This window comes from Psittacula echo, assembly GCF_963264785.1.
Source record: "Psittacula echo genome assembly, chromosome: 8".
Classification (NCBI taxonomy): Eukaryota; Metazoa; Chordata; class Aves; order Psittaciformes; family Psittacidae; genus Psittacula; species Psittacula echo.
The window spans coordinates 4501030-4509562 of record NC_137744.1 but is presented as its reverse complement, the minus strand read 5'-3'; positions in this window follow the sequence as shown (position 1 = coordinate 4509562).

The following is an 8533-nucleotide window of genomic DNA, read 5'->3' as shown; positions in this document are numbered from 1 at the left end:
TTAAGCATTGATGTACCTTCGCTGTTTGTGTAGTTCCCTTCCTGCCACAACAGAGGCCATGACATTTGGCGTCCCGTGGCAGACCTTGGTTGACCATGCTGCTCTCGAAACCAAAATACCTGCAAAACTGAAAGACTTGATCCATCATCGTGCTACTTGGGATGGTGTGACAGACGGAAGAGTAAACTTCAGAGCTGGAGTCGTGGGTGCTGACTGATGGGATCGGTTGGGTCAGGTTCTCTGGGATTTGGAGGAAGGTTCAAAGCTGTAGTTAAAAACTGAAATCTCCCCTTCAAAGGAATTCCTATCTGTCCCTTACTTTCTCCACCCAAGCCTGCAGGAGAGCACTCTGTCAATGCTGGGACAGTGGGCAGGGGTCTGATGACAGCTACAGCCAGACAAGAAGCCTCAAGGTCCTGCAGAAACCAAATTGCTTTTCCAGATGATTTTAAACTCTGAGCATCCACAAAATGGAATACCCAGGTATTAGTTTGGGGAAAACAAAAAGGATTGAAGAAGCAGAAGGGAAGCTGAGACTCTTTAGGCAAATGAAGAAGGGATGCTCTCACTGCCAAGCAGAGGGCAAATGTAAGCACAGAAAGCTACCTCACATGTTTCTTCCTGCAGTGGCAGCTCTTGCACAGTTTGGCTTCAGATCATCCTCCGAGCAGGGCAGAAGGACCAGCTTGGGGTGTCAACTGGGGCTCTGGGCTGTGGTGTGCAGGATGAACCCTGGCTTTTTCCTACCTGAGTGACAAAGAAGCTGGTATGAAACCACCAAGCATGTGTGGGCTCAAGGCCTCTTCCAGCTGCTGAACGTCAGGGACTGGGATCTAGAGCTGGATGTGGCCCTTCTTTTCCTGGCCCAGTAGGTCTCCTTAGTGGTGCTCTATGTCACGATGCACAGAGAACTCTTTGATGCCATCTCGGTGGCTGTAACATTCCTCCGCTGCTGCCCCTGCTGTATGCTGAAGTAGCAGCAGGTTCCACATTGATGCTGCGTCACTAAGGGCTGAAAAGATGCTTTTCCTGGCACTCATACTCCACCCCAACACGAAAATGAGGGAACATAACAACTACCTGTGAAACGAAGACTACTTCTCCCACTGTTTTCGTGCAGTACCCAGCACCAACCCGCTTTGCAGCACTACAGATATAAATGTTTAATAACCAATAACATGACACTGGCTGGGTGGTGACATACATCAAACCGCGAGGCATACACCAGACTGTTCCTGAGCTGGTAAAAGCTTCTTCCCTCTGCATCACTTACAGCTTTAATGGATATAGCAAATAAGTCACACCTGACAAGCATAAAAGCGGCATTTCCCCTCTGTGATCTCACTGGGAGGCCAGAGGCAGCAGCTCTGACATCACAGCTAATGAAATCAATTTTGCTTTGCGAGGAGGCCCTGGTGCTGCCCCATGTGCCAGCCAGTGGAACAGGAGTGTCGCACACGGGCAGAGGGACACGGCTGCAGGCTTGGGCCAGCCCTGCTTCACCCCCTTTCCGCCAGCAGCTCTGCTCCACCGCTCCCCCTCCTTTTTCTTTTTCCATTTGTTTGTTCATTCCTTCCTTACTCTCTGCAATTGTCCTTAATGGAAACAGCATCTCAGCAGAAGTCACCCTGCAGGAAAGCTATAGCACAGAGGGATTTTTGTAGATGGCTTTAATAAAAACATTGAAGGTCTGTTGTTGTTATAGTGCTGTGTGATCCATTAAGTCTATTAAATATAACAGAGGAAAACTGTGAAAAAAGCCAGAGGAGGCCATGATGTCACAAAAAACAAATGAGCCAGGACTGTTTTCCTGGTCTTCTCCAGCTCACTGGCACCACAGCTCTGCCCTATGCTTCGCTGGCCATACTGACAGAGCATGGACCTGCATTTGCTTGCCTTTCATTTGCCACGTGTGCAGGCGTGTGTGTATTTGAGTTCCCGTAAATGTGTAGTTTCTAGATACGAAATCCAGAGGATATTAAAGCTGAGGGCCCCAGGAGATCTGCTCTTCCCTGCTGTATACAAACTCCTCCACAGCACACGTGTGCTGGGTAATTGTTAGCTTATGTGCATGTGCAGGTGTCTCTGGGTACACATGCTGTTGGGTTTGGGTGGCCCACATCAGAAACAGGGACCAGGCTGTGCTCTCTCCTCCCCATAAAACAATCATCAGTTGCAGGCAGAGGTGGACCTGATGATACGTGTTCATCCTCTGCCTGCCAAAGTTCAGCTCTGACTGCAGTCTTCAACCTGGAGCCTAATTCAGGCTGAAATACAGCCTCAAGCTCAAGGGGGACCTTCCATCCTGCTCAGTACAAAGTGGTCCTTCTGCAGAGCAGATAGATGGAAGGTGCAGCCACGAAAGGGATGGCTGAGAGCAGGCGGTACAGTCACTGTGTGGGATCTTCTGGTACAGTATGCCAAGTTCCAGGTCTCCCACAGCACCCCAAGCACCCTGCTACCACAAAACGCTCCTCAAACTCCCCGAATTCTGAGGGTCTGATGTGACCTCAGACAAAGCTATGGGCATGCCCCTCACTTGATGATTGCAGTTATTAGTAACTGTCTGGAAAGTGCTTGGAGATCCTCTGGTGGAAGTGTATATGGATTACATCTGTATTTAGCTCTTAATCTTTTACACGACCTTGTGCATCCTGGCTAGATCTTACTCCGCTTTAAGCCTTTATTTGCAAAGAAGGGATGGCAAAGGCTGAAGAGAGGATGCAGGGAAGTGGGGAGACTGGAGGTCATGTTGTGCTGTTCTCCCGCAGAGCAGGTAGGAGAAGATGCTTGTTGGTGCACACATGACACAAAGGACACATCCCCAGTTGCTTTAGCACGTATCCATTGTGCATGCAACCAGCCCACAGGCTGGGAAAATAATCTGCAGGCAGATTGCTGAGAGCCCACAGCAAACAGTGGGGTGGGCTGGAGCCAGCCCCCCGTGGAAAACAAGCATGGGCCCCCGGCAGCTTTAGGGAGCGCCAGCAGTGGGCAGGCATTCCAGCAATTCCCTGCACAAACAACATGGGATAATCCATCTATTCTGTTTATTTGCACAAGATAATTTTTCTGTTGACATTCGAGAACCTTTTTCCTCTATTCCCCCTTCCCTGGTGTTGCTATAAAACATTAATCCCCTGGTCTCGCAGCAGCACACTAGAGCCCTCCAAGTGTCCAACCAGGAAAGCGGATGGGACCTGGCCAGGCAGCATCCAGGAGCCACTGCAGATGTGGCCATGCTACATTTTGAGCCTGGGCATGGTGAGCAGGGGACCGGCTGCTGCTGCATCCCCATCCACACTTGCCCACCCGCAGCACCCTGTCCTCCCCGCAGCAATGCCCGCTCCCATCTCCCTGTGCCTGCAGTCTGCCTGCCCTCCCTGCAGAACAGCCTTTGTTGATGTTACGGCTGTTAGACAAAATACGGGGCCTGACCAAAGTGCATTGAGAGCAGCATGATGTTCCCAGCCACAGCCAGATGTGGTTTTTCAAGGAAGAGCACAAGAAATAAGTCATGTATAGAGCAATTTTATCCCTTGTGTATCCTCCCACATTCTGCCAGGCCATGGTTTATACTTCTGGAGTTGTTTAATAACTCCTGTTGGACCTGCTTTCAAAGAAGGCATCTAATCCCTTCTGGAAACCTTTTAATACCTTTGGCTACTACACTACTTTGTGGCAATGAATTACTGTGTGACTGGCCAGTCCTTTCTCATCGTCAGGCTTTCTGGCCATTTATTGTCCATGATGACTTAAGAAGGGTACAGAGACTTTAACTAGAACCCCCAAAACTGTTATCCCTGTGCATCCACCACTCCATCCACCAGCTATTGTAACTGTATTTAGTGTCTGTGGCACACAGGAAGCTACAGACAGTATCTGGGAACAAAGCTGCAGTGAAGGTCTCTGTATGCAGACTCCGGCATAGAAACAATTTGTAATTCTTCTGCTGTTATTGTCCTGGGACACAAGGGAAGCACCACGTTCCCAGGAAGTTGTGCCACAACGTATTCACAAATATCAGCTTGGGCTTTTCAAGTGAAAAGAGAAGAAAAAGTAAATATTTCAAAACAATGGATGTTCAAAACCTGCAATGCAAGCTTGGAAGCCTACTGATCAGGCTGTGATTGTAAATACCCAAACACAAGGAATTAGACAAAGCAGCCTTTCTTGTGTTTATTGGTAGTGCCTTTTTTTTTGCTGTTTTCCTCCTCAGGAGGGTATTTCAGCAGTCAGTACAGCAACAGGCCATGAGACATCACGATGTGCTGCATGACTCGCTGATGTTAGCATGAGACGTTCCTTTACAATCCAGACTGCTTCACTTCCTGTCTTCTCAAGGCTCCAGCTCTCAACTACAGCGTTAAGGGAATGTCAGTGTTTTTATGTGAACATGGCACAGAAAGCTTTCCTTGCTCTCCAGGCCTGGCTGCATCATAGCTGCAGACAGACACATCACTCATTGTATGAGTACTTCAAGGAAGTGTTTGCCTTCTTATTTTTACTCAGTACACTGAAAGACTGGAGTGTCTAATTTTGTGCTAAATATATGCTCAGGGATGAAGGGGCAGGTTTGTAAAGCCCATGATGGCAGAGTGCCCGGCTCTGCTCCCGCAGAAGCACAGCATTCCCGCAGGGTCGTGGCTCCTCCACCACCGCAACCTCCACAGACTGCACCAAGAGAAATTCCAGATCAGTCACCAGGAATCAGCTCCTGAAAACCCACTTTCAGTAGAAATATTGCTGTTTCCTGCTCCCTTTTGACGTTACCTGCACAGAGCAAGTGGCTGCATGGCTGGTTCTTAATCCTCCGAATAGGACCTTTTAATACTACAAGGGTTTTTCTTTTCCCTTAAGCTCACTACAGCGGACAAAATGCAGGTGTGTCTGCACAGTTCTGACTCAAAGTCAATTCAAGCAGGAGACTTCCTTGATTGCAAGAGAGTGTTGGCAGTATTTGGTCTAAATAAAGGAGTCTTGGAATAACAATATTCACAGCGATAGACTGCATTATATAATGTACTATAATAAAAGATATTACGGTATTACCAAGAGACAGGAATGCAGAGGGAAGGAAGGAACAGACGTGACAATGATAAATCAATCTGGCGAAAAAGTACCAAATGCAATATATTCTTTGTCTTCTTTTGTTTGAGACTCTGATAGATGTTTCCAGGTTCAAATAATAGAGCTCGCAGGAGCATACTTCTACTCCTACTCTCCTACTTACGCATTAAGCTGATTTTATTAAACCACTCAGTAAACAATCATTGCAATGCATCTTTCCAATTTCCCCTGCCATCTCTCTGGCAGCTGTTATACAGATGTCCACTGCTGTGGAACAAGAGTGGCTGCACTTACAGGTAAAATTATTCATCTTAAAATTGCTCCTGATTAAGATAATGTGGGACTTAAGGAAGCTGATAATAAAATTGGTTCATAAAATTGGTTCTAAAAGTTGACAGTTAGGGCACAAATGGTAAAAGAGGTGAAAAGAGACGGCGTCTTCCTGGCTGGGCTGATGGGGGTGCAAACAGCACAGGGCTTCATGCAACGACGGAGAGAAAACCCGACCTGTCTTGGAGACTGTTCTCTGCCACGGTTATAACATAATTTAACTTTTGAAGCCTCCGTTCAGCAAGGGGCTTAATCATCCATTTAATTTTAAACACTTAAACAAGTCCATTGACTTCAATGATTTTCTTCAAAGGAGCAACCCAGGTATTTAAAGTGGCAAGCCCTGCTGAAGCAGGACCTGGCTCTTTTCCCAAGTCTTCTCAGCTGGCCTTCAAACTGACCAGCCACTTTTATGTAGGGCAGCTAAACAAAGGTATATCTTTGATGTTGTTCATTTACTTCCCATAGGACTTTTTAACCATGGGGAACAAGAGGACTGCAATTTTTTATTTATTTATTTATTTATTTATTTTCTAAACTGTGGAAATTAGGAGGGAAAAATGGTGACCTGTGACTTCATTAAAAGGCATTAAAGTGTCATTTCTCATAACATCTCCTGGAGTTTCACTTCATCTGTCATGCTGTACTGGCCAGATATTTTAATATCGGCACTAAGGAAAATGATGGAATAACTACCAGTGGTTTGAATTGCTGTTTTAAGTAACATTAACCCAGCATTCCTGGGGTATTCCAGGTGGATCTGGGGCTCCTTGCACTGTCTTGGGGTGCAGCCCAATGCACGGTGTGCCACAGGGCGGCAGGAGGCTGTGACCTGCCCTGCTCCTGCTGACTGCTTGGCATGGGTCTTGCTATCCTGCTGCCTGCCTGTCCCTTGCTATCCTTTCTCTGTCACACGAACAGGCATCTTAGGGACAGGTGATGGATGGCAGCCCCGCTCAGACAATGGCAGCAAGTTAACACACCCGCATTGCTGTGATGGTCCTTGACCCCCGAAGGTTCTGATGAGTAACTCTGAGCCAAGCGGAAGATGACTTCAACAGGCTTCAGCTTTTCTTTTTCCTTATATCTCTTTATGAAAAAAGCCCAGCATTTCTTTCCCTTCTTTAATGAGCCAGGGGGAAAATACAGATGATTTGCCATGGCACCTTGCACTGGTCCTCAGAGCTGATCAGTTCAGGGAGATAAGGAGCCAGAGACCAGAGAACTGAGTCACTGCTGCCACAAGGATTTTGCTGATGCATGGTACCTGCTGGCCAAGCATCCCCTGGCACAGCCAGAGCCACGACAACAGAGAAGAGATGGGCCAGGGTCTTGTGCCCCACGGCAAGTCCAGCCTGTGGCTCCTGGCCAGATCCTTGCACCCTCTGGCTTGCAGCAAGCAGGAACACTTCACACACCTCCCCATACACCTCGACTCACCTGAGAGGATGCTCCTCCAGCTCTTCTCCTCTCATAAAGAGTGAGGTGAGCAAACGTTGCAGGGATTTGTGTCCCAGGACCCCTTTTCTCTGCACCATCTCTCTGGCTCGTGCAGCACAGTCTCCAACCACCCTCCCTTCTCTGCTCTTTTCTCTTTCTTTCCTATTTCTGTTTCCACCATGACTTCTCCTCCCTGTCACCTCTATGCATGCCCTCCCCTCCTGCTTTTTATCTCTGGATACCAAAGAAGATTAGACTTTCTTTAATTACATATCTGTTTGTTGGTAGTGTCTCCAAGCTTTGCCTAAAAGCCGCGATGCCTCAGATGTTATTGCATGCAGGCTTTCTGCTTGGTTACACTTGTTTATTACTCGTTCATTAGCTTTTTTACATTGCTGGAGATCTGAGCCCCTCACATGGCAAAGGAGGCTCGAAGTGACAGCAGTAAAAGCCTCTGCTAGTGAGATTATAGCTGCTTGCTGGCTTGGATGGGCGAGATGGAGAGGGCAAGGGGAGAGCGATGCCTTTGTGCTCAACTGAAAGGCTCCTGTCAGTGTGCGTCAGGCAGCCTCCTGGAAAAAAGGAACTTTCCAAAACCCCATGAGAACTGGTTAAATTAACCCTTTCCCTGGTGCCCACCCGCAAGAGGCTCCAGGCAAAGGCAAGGAGCTGCCTGCACCAGGCTCAGGACTCCATGACGGTTGGTAAGTGTGCTCAGCACAAACCCTCTACCCTCTTTATGAACAGGCTTATTTTTTTCACATCAGGACAGAAGCCTCAGCCTCTTCAAGAAGTCAAGTACACAATTATCAGTCCACCATCAAAATAGGCCCACCTTGTCCTTATGGCATTCATTCCCAAAGCTCACTTTATGTACATGCAGGGCACCCAGCACCACAGATTCCTCTGCACTGACCAATGGTTCATCCAATCCACATCTCTGCAGCTATCCATGATGATCCCTTCATTCTTTTCTGCCCTTGTTTCTCCAAAAGCCCATGGGAGAGGAGCAGTGAGGTGATGCTGAGCCTTGCCCCACATATGGTTGTATGCTTCTGCAGCTCCAAGCAGTGGCAGTGGGCAGCAGTGGAGCACGTTTCAGTTAAAACCAAATTATAGTTAATGCGGAGGGATCCTGAATTAATGGAGCAGAGACAACTAGGTGGTGAAGAGGCTGAATGGTCCTAATCAGCTGCTCCACAACAGATTGTACAAACCACCGGTGACCAACTCAAGGTCAGGCAGTTGCTGTGCAGTGCAGAGCAGTAGCACCTACTGCAGAACCACATCCCAGTTGTGTGTTCACCCCAGGCTCCCCACCAGGTGCAGCCATGGTCAAACAGTGCTGCGCTCCTCTGACTTGCTCTGGGGTGTGCTGCAGCAGGGTCATTAGTTAGGATATCCGTGTGCTTGGGGGCAGTTCCTGCAGTCCCCTGGGCACCAGGGGGAAGAGCAGCACTGCAATCACCCAGAGTCCTGCTCCTGGGAAAGGGGCTCACTGCTACCGTGGCAGGGGTGTTTACACTTCAACCTGACAGATGGGCCTGGGCTGTGACTGTTTATACAGCATCTCCAAGAGGCAACCAGAAGCCCCCTGTAAGCTTTCAGTGAGCGCTCACCTCTGCTTCCAGCTGGGTTTCTGGGCTGAGTTCCACGAGCAGGGCAGCATCATGACGGGGATGGTGGTGCCCTC